This window comes from Macaca thibetana, chromosome X (genome assembly GCF_024542745.1).
Source record: "Macaca thibetana thibetana isolate TM-01 chromosome X, ASM2454274v1, whole genome shotgun sequence".
Taxonomy (NCBI): Eukaryota; Metazoa; Chordata; class Mammalia; order Primates; family Cercopithecidae; genus Macaca; species Macaca thibetana.
The window spans coordinates 12,382,613-12,396,304 of NC_065598.1; the positions used below are offsets into that span (position 1 = coordinate 12,382,613).

A 13,692-nucleotide genomic window follows, 5' to 3' on the forward strand; every position below is an offset into this window, starting at 1 on the left:
AGGAGTTGATCTTGTTTCTTTCATTCATTCATTCATTCACTCAACAGTTCCTTATGAAGCCTCTATTAGTATACCATAGTGTTAGGATGTGGCTGTCATATAAGTACTGGATAAATAAAAGACATGAATAAGGCTTACGTGAATCTAGCCTTCAGAGTTGACACAGGTCGTTTTTTTGTTTGTTTTTTTTTTGTTTTTTTTTTTTGAGACGGAGTTTTGCTCTTGTTGCCCAGGCTGGAGTGCAACGGCACAATCTTGGCTCACGGCAACCTCTGCCTCCCGGGTTCAAGCAAGTCTCCTGCCTCAGCCTCCCGAGTAGCTGGGATTACAGGCATGTGCCACCACGCCAGGCTAATTTTGTATTTTTAGTAGAGATGGGGTTTCTCCATGTTGGTCAGGCTGGTCTGGAACTCCCAACCTCAGGTGATCCACATGCCTCAGCCTCCCAAAGTGCTGGGATTACAGGCATGAGCCACCACGCCAGGTGACACAGGTAGCTTTATGCACAATCATTTGATGTCAACAACACAGAAGTATGATGGCACCATGCTGTAGGCAGGATAATTTATTTGGAGTGTGTGAAACAGTGGGGTGACCAGGAAAAGGCTAGGAATGTGGCCTGCTGGGTTCAGTTCTCAGCAGTGATTCCAACACTTTTTCCCCCTCCCCAGATTTTCTGGTATATCAGGCTTTGTTCTTTTAGTATTTGTGTTGGTGTGTTCCTACTCTTTTGGTATTTAAAAAAATTGGAAATCGGAATCATTTCTATTTTAAGCCTACAAAGACAGCTATATTCAGCATTAAAATGCAAAAAGAACAAAGGTGCACTTGTTTAAAAAGTATGTGACCCCATCTCTTCCAGATTAAAAACTTCCTGCTAGATACTCCATTGTCTGCAAAGCCAATTCTGGTATACTTCTACTGTTGAGGATTTTTTCCTACATTTATTAGTTTCTCATGTTTCTCTTGTATTTTCCCGAGAGCCAATTTTATCCACAATAAACTTCCCGAAGTCCTTGATGGAGGCATTTCAGAATGGGGACAGGGGAGGGGGAAGGTAAGAGAGATGTGAAGAACTGGAGGAGGGTGTTGGGGGTGGAGAGATGGGAGGGAGGTTGGACAAACTAGCCCAAGCACCAGCCTTTCCCAGGGGCCAGACACTCCCCAGGGAGAGATTCCCTGCTTTCACCTCCCAGCATGTTTCAAGGTTGTTCAGCCTCAGCCCTCTTGCCATTTGGGGCTGGCTCATTCTTTCCTGGGGAGCTGTCCTGTGCATCGTAGGATGGTGAGCAACATCTCTGACCTCCACCCACTAAATGCCAATAGCAGCCCCCATCCCACATTTGTGACAACCAAAAGATGTGTCCAGACCTTGCCAATGTTCCTTGGGGGCAGAATCACCCCTGCTTGACAACCTGATTTATTTTAACCAAGACTTTCTTCCTCTATCTTCTTTCCTGAAGACTCAGGTCAGAGTTACAGAGGAGATTCATCCTGGCCCCTGGCCCAATCACAACTAAAAAAGCATTTTAGCACAAAGTGGATAAGACAACGGCAATCATACCTCACTTTTAAAAATTCAATGCTAGCGTTTTGGTACAAAATGAGGTTTACACCAAAATAATCCCATTATCCTTGCTTTTTTGTTTTTTGGTTTTTTTGTTGTCGTTTGTTTTGTTTCATTTCTTTTTTTTTTTTCCAGAGACAAGGTCTCGCTCTGTTGCCCAGGCTTGAGTGCAGTGGTGTGTGCGGCACCATGCTTGGCTAATTTTTAAATATTTTTGTAAAGACAGAGTCTCGCTATGTTGACTAGGTTGGTCTTGAACTCCTGGCCTCAAGTGATCCTCCTGCCTTAGTCTCCCAAAGCACTTGGGATTACAAGTGTGAGGCATGGCACCCAGCCACATTATCCTTTTGATGCAGGGCTACAAGCACTGATTTCTACATCTGCCATGACCTGGGCACAAGATTTTGAATCCGTCACTAAATTATTCCCTCAAGTTCCTCTAAGAACAATTCAGCCTTAGAATAAGTCACAAGGATTTTGGTTTTTTTAAATCAAGAGATTAATATACTAGGCCTGGTATGAAGGCTCATACCTGTAATCCCAGCACTTTGGGAGGCCGAGGCAGGAGGATTGCTTGAACTCGGGAGTTTGAGACCAGCCTGACTAACATGGTGAAACCCTGTCTCTACAAAAAATACAAAAATTAGCCAGGCATGGTGGCGCAGGCCTCTGGTCCCAGCTACTTGGGGGGTTTGGGGGTAGCATCGCTTGAGCCCAGGAGGTGGATGTTGCAGTGAGCCAAGATCGCGCCACCGTGCTCCAGCCTGGATGACAGAGTAAGACCCTGTCTCCAATTACAAAAAAAAAAAGGAAGAAATTAATATACTAACAGTAACCTTGAAGGAGATGATTGAAGTTTAGCCTAATTTTAACAGTGACCTCAAGAGAGCACCTTTTTTTTTTTTTTTTTTTTTTTTTTTTTTTGAGATGCAGTCTCACTCTTGTCACCCAGGCAGGAGTGCAGTAGCACAATCTGGCTCACTGCAACCTCTGTTTCCCGGGTTCAAGTGATTCTCCTGTCTCAGCCTCCAGAGTAGCTGGGATTACAGGTGCCCACCACCATGCCCAGCTAATTTTTTTTTTGTACTTTTGTAGAGATGGGGTTTCACCATATTGTCCAGGTTGGTGTCGAACTCCTGACCACAGATAATCTGCTGTCTTGGCCTCCCAAAGTGCTGGGATTACGGATGTGAGCCACCTCGCCCAGTCAAGAGAGCAGATCTTTTGATGAGCCATTCAGGTTTTTGGGTTACCTGGCCCTTCAGTTATTTTTCATCCTGCTGTGAGAAGCCAGAATGAAGAGGAATCAATATATCCAAGGTAATTTAACATTTAACTCATATATATATATATACTTTAAGTTCTGGGACACATGTGCAGAATATGCAAGTTTGTTACATAGGTATACACCTGCCATGGTGGTTTGCTGCACCCATCACCCTGTCACCTACATTAGGTATTTCTCCTAATGCTATCCCTCCCCTAGCCCCTCACACCCCGACAGGCCCCAGTGTGTGATGTTCCTCTCCCTGTGTCCATGTGTTCTCATTGTTCAGCTCCCACTTATGAGTGAGAACATGTGGTGTTCGGCTTTCTGTTCCTGTGTTAGTTTGCTGAGAATGATGGTTTCCAGCTTCATCCATGTCCCTGCAAAGGACATGAACTCATCCTTTTTTATGGCTGCATAGTATTCTATGGTATATATATGCCACATTTTCTTTATCCAGTCTATCATTGATGGTCATTTGGGTTGGTTCCAAGTCTTTGCTATTGTGAATAGTGCTGCAATAAACATATGTGTGCATGTGTATGTATAGTAGACTGATTTATAATCCTTTGGGTATAAACCCAGTAATGGGATTGCTGGATCAAATGGTATTTCTGGTTCTAGATCCTTGAGGAATTGCCACGCTGTCTTCCTCAATGGTTGAACTAATTTACACTCCCACCAACAGTGTAAAAGCGTTCCTATTTCTCCACATCCTCTCCAGCATCGGTTGTTTCCTGATTTTTTAATGATTGCCATTCTAACTGGTGTGAAATGGTATCTCATTGTGGTTTTGATTTGCATTTCTCTAATGTCCAGTGATGATAGGCTTTTTTTCACATGTTTGTTGGCCGCATAAATATCTTCTTTTGAGAAGTCTCTGTTCATATACTTCGCCCACTTTTTGATGGGTTTTTTTTTTTTCTTGTAAATTTGTTTAAGTTTGTTGTAGATTCTGGATAATAGCCCTTTGTCAGACGGATAGATTGCAAAAATTTTCTCCCATTCTGTAGGTTGCCTTTTCACTCTGATGATAGTTTCTTTTGTTGTGCAGAATCTCTTTAGTTTAATTAGATCATTTGTCAATTTTGGCTTTTGTTGCCATTGCTTTTGGTGTTTTAGTCATGAAGTCTTTGCCCATGCCTATGTCCCGAATGGTATTTGTCAATTTTGGCTTTTGTTGCCATTGCTTTTGGTGATGTGGTCATGAAGTCTTTGCCCATGCCTGTGTCCTGAATTGTTGGGAGCAAGCCCCCCAAAATCTGGCCATATACTGGCCCCCAAACTTGCCATAAATAAAATCTCTGCAGCACTGTAACATGTCCATAATGGCCCTAATGCCCAAGCTGGAAGGTTGTGGGTTTATGGGAATGAGGGCAAGGAACATCTGGCCTGCTCAGGGCAGAAAACCGCTTAAAGGCATTTTTAAGCCACAAACAAAAGCATGAGCGATCTGTGTCTTAAGGGTGTGTTCTTGCTGCAATTAATTTGGCCCATCTCTTCGTTTCCCATAAGGGATACTTTTAGTTAATTTAATATCTATAGAAACAATGCTAATGACTGGTTTGCTATTAGTAAATATGTGGGTAAATCTCTGTTTGGGGCTCTAAGCTCTGAAGGCTGTGAGACCCCTGATTCCCCACTTCACACCTCTGTATTTCTGTGTGTGTGTCTTTAATTCCTCTAGCGCCGCTGGGTTAGGGTCTCCCCAACCAAGCTGGTCTTGGCACTGAATGGTATTGCCTAGGTTTTCTTCTAAGATTTTTGTGGTTTTAGGTCTTACAGTTAAGTCTTTAATCCATCTCGAGTTCATTTTTGTGTAAGTTGTAAGGAAGGGTTCCAGTTTCAGTTTTCTGCATGCAGCTAGCCAGTTTTCCCAACACCATTTATTACATAGAGAATCCTTTCTGCATTGCTTGTTTTTGTCAGGTTCGTCAAAGATCGGATTGTTGTAGATGTGTGGCATTATTTCTGAGACCTCTGTTCTGTTCCATTGGTCTATATATCTGTTTTGGTACCAGTACCATGCTGTTTTGGTTACTGTAGCCTTGTAATATAGTTTGAAGTCAGGTAGCGTGATGCCTCCAGCTTTGTTCTTTTTGCTTAGGATTTATTTGGCTATATGGTATATTTTTTGGTTCCATATGAAATTTAAGTAGTTTTTTTCTAATTCTGAGAAGAAAGTAAATGGTAGCTTGATGGGGATGTATTGAATCTATAAATTACTTTGGGAAATATGACAATTTTCAGGATATCATTTTTTCCCATCCATGAGCATGGAATCTTTTTCCATTTGTTTGTGTCCTATTTCCTTGAGCAGTGGTTCATAGTTCTCCTTGAAGAGGTCCTTCACATCCCTTGTAAGTTGGATTCCTAGGTATTTTATTCTCTTTGTAGCAATTGTGAATGGGAGTTCACTCATGATTTGGCTCTCTGTTTGTCTATTATTGGTGTATAGGAATGCTTGTGATTTTTGCACATTGATTTTGTATCCTGAGATTTTGCTGAAGTTGCTTATCAGCTTAAGGAAATTGTGGACTGAGACAATGGGGTTTTCTAAATATACAATCACGTCATCTGCAAACAGACAATTTGACTTCCTCTCTTCCTATTTGAATACCCTGTATTTCTTTCTCTTGCCTGATTGCCCTGGCCAGAACTTCCAATACTATGTTGAACAGGAGTGGTGAGAGAGGGCATCCTTGTCTTATGCCGGTTTTCAAAGGGAGTGCTTCCAGCTTTTGCCCATTCAGTATGATATTGGCTATGGGTTTGTCATAAATAGCTCTTATTATTTTGAGATACGTTCCATCAGTACCTAGTTTATTGAGAGTTTTTAGATAATCATGTGGTATTTGTCATTGGTTCTGTTTATGTGATGGATTACGTTTATTGATTTGCATTTGTTGAGCCAGCCTTGCAGCCCAGAGATGAAGCTGACTTGATTGTGGTGGATAAGCTTTTTGATGTGCTGCTGGATTTGGTTTGCCAATATTTTATTAAGGATTTTCTCATTGATGTTCATCAGGGATATTGGCCCCAAATTTTCTTTCTTTGTTGTGTTTTTGCCAGGTTTTGGTATCAGGACGATGCTGGTCTCATAAAATGAGTTAGGAAGAAGTTCCTCTTTTTTTATTGTTTGTAATACTTTCAGAAGGAATGGTACCAGCTCCTCTTTGTACCTCTGGTAGAATTCAGCTGTGAATACGTCTGGTCCTGTGCTTTTTTTGGTTGGTAGGCTATTAATTACTGCCTCAATTTCAGAACTTGTTATTGATCTACTCAAGGATTTGACTTTTTCCTGGTTTAGTCTTGGGAGGGTGTATGTGTCCAGGAATTTATCCATTTCTTGTAGATTTTCTAGTTTATTTGCGCAGAGCTGTTTTTAGTATTCTCTGATAGTACTTTGTATTTCTGTGGGATCAGTGGTAATATCCCCTTTATCATTTTGTATTGTGTCTATTTGATTCTTCTCTCTTTTCTTCTTTGTTAGTCTGGCTAGTGGTCTATCTATTTTGTAATCTTTTCAAAAAACCACCTCCTGGATTCACCGATTTTTTGAAGGGTTTTTTGTGCCTCTATCTTCTTTAGTTCGGCTCTGTTTTTAGTTATTTCTTGTCTTCTGCTAGCTTTTGAATTTGTTTGCTCTTGCTTCTCTAGTTCTTTTAATTGTGATGTTAGGGTGTCGATTTCAGGTATTTCCCTGCTTTCTTTTGAGAACAAAGACATTTAGTGCTATAACTTTCCCTCTAAACACTAGTTTAGCTGTATCCCAGAGATTCTGGTATGCTGTCTTTGTTCTCATTGGTTTCAAATAACTTATTTATTTCTGCCTTAATTTTGTTATTTATCCACTAGTCATTGAGGAGCAGGTTGCTGGAGTTTGCTGGAGGTGACTCTAGACTCTGTTTGCCTGGGTATTACCAGCGAAGGCTGCAGAATAGCAAAGATTACTGCCTTTTCCTTCCTCTGGAAGCTTCATCCCAGAGGGGCACCCACTAGATGCCAGTTGGAGCTCTCCTGTATGAGGTGTCTGTTGACCCCTGCTGGGAGGTGTCTCCTAGTCAGGAGGCACGAGGGTCAGGGACCCAGTTGAGTTGGCAGTCTGTCCCTTAGCAAAGCTCAAGCACTGTGCTGGGAGATACACTGCTCTCTTCAGAGTTGGCAGGCAGGAACATTAAAGTCTGCTGAAGCTGTGCCCACAGCCACCGCTTCCCCCAGGTGCTCTATCCCAGGGAGATGGAAGTTTGATCAGTAAGCTCCTGACTGGGGCTGCTGCTTTTCTTTTAGATGTGCCCTTCCCACAGAGGAGGAATCTGGAGAGGCATTCTGGCTACAGTGGCTTTGCCAAGCTGCAGTGGGCTCTGCCCAGTTCAAACCTCCCGGCAGGTTTGTTTACACTGTGAGGGGAAAACCACCTACTCGAGCCTCAGTAATGACAGACACCTCTCCCCCTACCAAGCCTGAGCATCCCAGGTTGACTTCAGACTGCTGTGCTGGCAGCAAGAATTTCAAGCCAGTGGATCTTAGCTTGCTGGGCTCTGTGGGGTTGGGATCTACTGAGCTAGACCACTTGACTCCCTGGCTTCAGCCCCCTTTCCAGGGGAGTGAATGGTTCCATCTCGCTGGTGTTCCAGGTGCCACTGGGGTATGAAAAAAAAAAAAAACTGCAGTTAGCTCGGTGTCTGCCCAAATGGCCGACCAGTTTTGTGCTTGAAACCCAGGGCCCTGGTCATGTAGGCACCCGACGAGAGAATCTCCTGGTCTGTGGGTTGCGAAGACTGTGGGAAAAGCATAGTACCTGGGCTGGAATGCACTGTTCCTCATGGCACAGTCCCTCACGGCTTCCCTTGGCTAGGAGAGGGGGTTCTCCGACCCCTTGCACTTCCCAGGTGAGATGACACCCCACCCTGCTTCTGCTCACCCTCCGTGGGCTGCATCTACTGTCTAACCAGTCCCAATGAAATGAGACGGGTACCTCAGTTGGAAATGCAGAAATCCCCCGCCTTCTGTGTTGATCTTTCTGGGAGCTGCAGACCAGAGCTGTTCCTATTTGGCCATCTTCCCAGTCACCTGGTAATTTAACTCTTATGGGCCAAAACGGCAAAAGTCATCTGTGGTCAAATCAGAGCCCATTACATCTGTCAAAGGTCATGGAATTGATAAGATTTTGGAGTTAGATGGAACATTCATGACTGAATGATTCCCATCTTATTTTATAGATGAGGAAACTAAGGCTCAAAGAGACTAAGTAACCGGCTTAGTAAGGTTACACAGTTCCCTAGAGGAAAAGCTGGGGTTAGAAAATGGGGCTTTTCAGCCAGGCATGGTGGCTCCCGACTGTAATCCCGGCACTTTGGGAAGTTGAGGTGGGTAGATCACTTGAGGTCAGGAGTTCGAGACCAGCCTGGTCAACATGGTAAAACGCTGTCTCTACTAAAAATACAAAAATTAGCTGGGCACAGTGGCAAACACCTGTAATTCCAGCTACTCGGGAGGCTGAGGAAGGAGAATCACTTGAACCGGAGAGGTAGAGATTGCAGTGTGCTGAGATCGAGCCACTGCACTCTAGCCTGGGTGAGAGACAGAGAGACCCTGTCTCAAAACAAACAAACAAATCAACAACAACAACAAAAAGAAAATGGAGCTTTTCTGTTATTTAAGCAGAGATGTTTGCATTAACCCAGGCAACTTCAATGATTCTAATCACTAGTGCATAACAATGAAGAAGCTTATCATTAAACCTCAGGGTAGTGAGGAAAAGCCAAAAATACGGTATGGTAACTTCTATCAGAACCTGAATACTTGCTTCCACTGATTTGGTTGTCCTTTGCCTTTCTCCAAAAACAAGGTCTTCATTTCACTCACTGCATTTGCCTAGTCCTTTTTCAGGTCATTATGCTAACATGAGAACCAAAATAACAACACTGTATACTGGAGATTTTTTAAATAATGGTGATCTATAAGGCAGTGGTTCTCAAAGTGAGGCCCTGGACTAGCAGCATCTGCATCACCAAAAACCTTAGGAGAAAATTGAAAACCACCCTAATAGGTAAGTCCACGCTAGGTGCTAATGTAATGGTCCCTGTCTGTTGCGTAAGGAAAGATCACTTCCTTCTCTGATAAAAATGGCTCTGGTTCTGGTAAGTTATACTCGAATTTAATTATATTTCATGGCAAATCTTGTAAATCAGCTGAAAAGTTATGCCAACTTGGTGGACATTGGCAGAGAATACAAGCTTCTGACTTACCTCAAGGTTTGAATGTACCTAGAACAAAAGTTTCTGATATTTGTACTCACTTAACCAACAACTATAATTGCCGGGCACTGTTGTGGTTGCTTGGGATATTTCAGTTGTTACTAACGCTTTGGTTTTATGGAAAGACAAAGACAATGCTGGTCTTCTAGCAGCACAAAGCATAAGGTAATGTTCCTATATTATTCATATTCCATTGGCAAAAATGCAGTTATTATCAAAAAACATTGAAATTAAAAGTACTTAAGTCATTTGTAATAAGGGATTCAACAAACACCCAATATCTAAGCAATTTCCAATGATTTCAGTAATATGAGAATTGCCTTTAAAAAGTAATGTTTTAGGGCCAAGTGCAGTGACTCACACCTGTAATTCCAGCACTTTGGGAGTCAGAGGCAGGAGGATCGCTTGAGTCTAAGAGTTCAAGACCTGCCTAGGCAACGTGGCGAGACCCTGTCTCTACAAAAAATTTAAAAATTAGCTGGGCATGGTGGTGCATGCCTGTGGTCTTAGCTCCTCGGGAGGCTGAGATTGGAGGATTGCTTGAGCCTGGAAGATCAAGGCTGCAGTGAGCCATGATCACACCACTGCACTTCAGCCTGGGTGACAGAGTGAGACCTTGTCTCAAACAAACAAAACAAATAGAGAATAAAAAGTTTAGAAACAGACACAACCGGCTCTAGGAAAACAACTCAACTGTTGAGAGCAATAAGACATATGTACTGATAGCCTATCAACTTGAGACATTAATAAGAAATCGACCAACTTTTTTTTTTTCAACAGAAGGTAAGGAGAATGCAGGTTAACCAGTCAGAATTTCAGGTCAGTTAGTCAAGAGAGTTTGGACTACGCCTGTTGGTCTCAAAGTTGGTTATCAATTGGAATCACATGGGCATCCTTGAAAATTCCAAATACTCAGGCAACACCCAAGAGTAGTTAAATCAGAACCTTTGGTGTCAATACAGTAGTCAGGAACTTTGTAATGATCCCATTCCAATGTGCAGCTGAGACTGAGAAGCTCCAGTGTAAGGTCATGGACCATGAAGCTTTCAAGTTCTGCCGCCTGTTCTCAACATTTATGTGTATCAGCTTTGGGCAACTATGTGTAGATGGTATGAAGAATGGCAGAAAGTATATAAAGGAACAAAGCACCACCATTAATTCTACAAATCAGTACAAGTTAGTAGCTACAGTTTGGAGAATTTAAAACGTTTTCCTCTTTAGTAAGAATTCCTACAAAGTAATGCCCATTTAAAAATCCTGATCTATTTCAATTGCTTGCCAGAAAGGTTGTGTCCATTTGCACTCTCACCCAAAGTCCCTAAATCCTGGCAAACACTGTGAATTGATCATCTTTTTCCTTTTTTCCAATCTGATAATTTAACAGTACTGGGGTATTGTTTTATTTGCATTTCTGTAAGAACTTTATTTTATTGACTACAAATATTTTACTTTCCAGGATCTATAAAGCAATATAGCGATATAAATAATATTGTATAAACATACTCAAACCTCGTTAACCTATCACCTATTATTGCAATACTATTTTCAGATTTTTTCTTCAATAGCAAAAATACTTTATTACTGATTAAAAATAGTATATATGCACTGACAAAATTTTGATAAATGCAAAGACAAGTAATGAAAATAATCAGCAATAACAATGGCTAAAAGTGGAGTATACATACAAACAAATACTTGTTTTAAAACTTTTTTTGGTTTACTCTTAGCATAGTACCTTTTTCCATGTCATGTAATATTCTAATATGTGACTTTTGGAGGCTGCATAGTATTCTAAAGTAATATATTTTAAATCCAATATTCTTCAAAAAAATCTGAAACAACAGATCTTGGCTTGAATATGAAATTTTTAACATTTCTGTTGTATATACTACAAGTGGTGGATTGCTACTTTGGTGGTTCCCGATGAACCATAACTCCCGGTATTCACACTCCTGTGGAGTATCCTTCCATATGAACTTCGGGCTCGGCCAATAAATAGGACATTAGCAAGAATGATGTAAGCAAACACTTGATAAGTGCTGGCACATTGGAGCTTATCTCTCTTGAAATGCTTACTCTCAGGATCAAACCACTGTGAAAAGAAACCCAAGCTAGCCACATGGGGAAGAAAAGAGGAAAAGACCACACCCTCTCAACCTTCCCCACTGGGGAACTAGACATGTGAACAAAGCCATCTGATTGCAACCTCACAGGAGACCCCAACTGAAACCAACCAAAGAACAGCCCAGCAGAGCCCCAGTCAACCACAGAATCATGAACAAATAAAATGGTTGCTGTTTTAAGCAGGTACGTTTTGGGATGGTTTGTTACACAGCAAGAGATAAGCAAAATGTGACAGCATCTAATAGGAATACCTGCTTTAAATATGAAAAAGAAACCCTTAGGATCATAAACTCAAGAAGAATTTTTTGTTTTTATCTAGTCAGATTGCTGAGGTCCTGGCTGTTTAGATGACTTGCGGAAAGAACTTGGGCAGTAGAGTCAAGATATGAATAGTAACCCGGTTTTATTACTAGAGATTTGACTTCGTTGAGCATCAGCTTTCTTGTGGGCAAGTTAGGTTTTAACAATAGCTGCCTTGCAGGTGTTTTATTTTCAAGCATTATGAATGATGGCGCCTCGAGTTCCATAACAAGATGAAGGCATATGCAGGTGTGAGTTAACATTTTCATTGGCTGGCCATGTATGTTGAATCCCAAACAAGTGAAGGTCTTCACTATACCTCACCACTCATGAATCTACTTATGGGTCTCAGATGGTGAACTAGATTGTCAGTAACACCCACCTCAGGAAAACTGCTTCTGAGTTTACAAGACAGCAGGTGGAACCGCTCAAAGACCAATGCATGCAGGAATAGTCTTTCCTCTTTTTTACCAGGTCAACTACTTGATTATTTGCATCGGGGGCCTTTTTTCAAGGCATCTGACCTTTTGGACTCATCTGGAAAAATCTAGTATGTACTGAGGACCAGCCTTCAACACAAAGGAAGGTTTTTGTTACATTCGTTTGCATATCCTGTCAAGGATATCTTCAGAACACTTTCATTTCATAGTAAAATGAAACTTACAGAAGAACTAAGCAGTGAAGTGCTTCATACTTTAGTTTAAAAGGGGAATGAGAAACAAAAGACAAGGTTAATTATGACACCGGGGCTTTACAATGCTAAAATTATCCTATATACAAAGGGATATGTAGGCTGTGTTCTTTTTCCATGTCATTAAAAAGAACAGGCTCAAGGTATCTGCAAATTTCTAATAAAAATATTATTACTTGAAAAATGTCCATGGTTATATCTAACTGAAGGGGTTAAAACTTTTAGACTTGTTATACAAATACCACGATATTTGTCATGAAAGTCCTCCCTCCTTTGCATCAAGCAGACCCTGACTTACAACATCTGAGAGTGGAAAAAACTAGCATGAACTGTAAGGAAGTGGGATTCATACCTACCTCTCACTCACACGCTCATCCAAACCAAGCAACTTGCATAAAGAAACCTGAGACTTTGTACTTCCACATGCTGGCAACACAGCATTAACTAGACTTGGGCAACTTGTTTAAGGGGTTTATTTAAGTTCCTATCAGTAAAGAGGTGTTTTTCCAGTTTTGGGAGAAGATGTATGATGCCAAGTTTGTTTGTTTTTTTAAGTTCAAAAACTTTTATAAGTTTCATGTTGGCATTGGATGTTTACATAGTAACTGGTACAATTTACATCAGTTTTATATTTACCTATGTTTGCGAAGATGTCATGTACACAAAGATACATATTCAATAACTGAGAAACAAGTGAAACTTCTGATCTATACTTTCAGGTTTGTTTCATAATGATAGTTCTGATAAGGATCCTCAGCATACCAGTTTCACCTCTTCCAGAAGGACGTTGTCATTTTATCTAAGAGTTTACTCTGGGATTTATTGCAGAACACAAATTCCCTCAATCACTTTTTTCTTGCAGGGATCTTTTTCCAGAATTTTTTCTTATAACCAGCTTTTCTCCTCACCCAAAGGCCAGAATGAAGTTGAAGAAACCTATAGATGACAGTTTTCACAGTCTTTCTCTTGTCTTTTTGTGTACTGATGTATATTACAGTTCTGACCGGCAGCTTCAGGACACTTGGAAGCAAGGGGGCCACTCTGTTGGGGATCACTGAAGTATGCCCACATGTCAAGTTTCTGACAGATGTGATAAGCCTGGGAGTGGAGGAAATGAATGGTGTCTGAATATGACTAAAACGTCCAGTAGACAATGCAGAAATAAGAGAGGCATTTCTGGCACAGTTTCGGTGGGCTGGAGATGCAAAAATATTCAGGAGCCATAGATTCCTGAAGCTGCTCTCATCGCAGCAGCAAAAGCAGAGGCAGCCATCTTGCCATCCTGCTATGTTGCCAAGTTTTTTTTTTTTTTTTTTTTCTTTGAGCTGAAGTCTCACTCTTGTCCCCAGGCTGGAGTGCAATGGCACAATCTCGGCTCACTGCAACCTCCGCCTCCCTTGTTCAAGTAATTCTCCTGCCTCAGCCTCCCGAGTAGCTGTGATTACAGGTGCCTGCCACCATGCCCAGCTAATTTTTGTATTTT

General features: G+C 41.5%; 1 pseudogene; it reads right to left on the minus strand.

Annotated features, from left to right (window-relative positions):
• Nucleotides 1–12,976: 12,976 nt before the first annotated feature.
• Nucleotides 12,977–13,482, minus strand: LOC126946670 (39S ribosomal protein L35, mitochondrial-like; annotated as a pseudogene).
• Nucleotides 13,483–13,692: the final 210 nt, after the last annotated feature.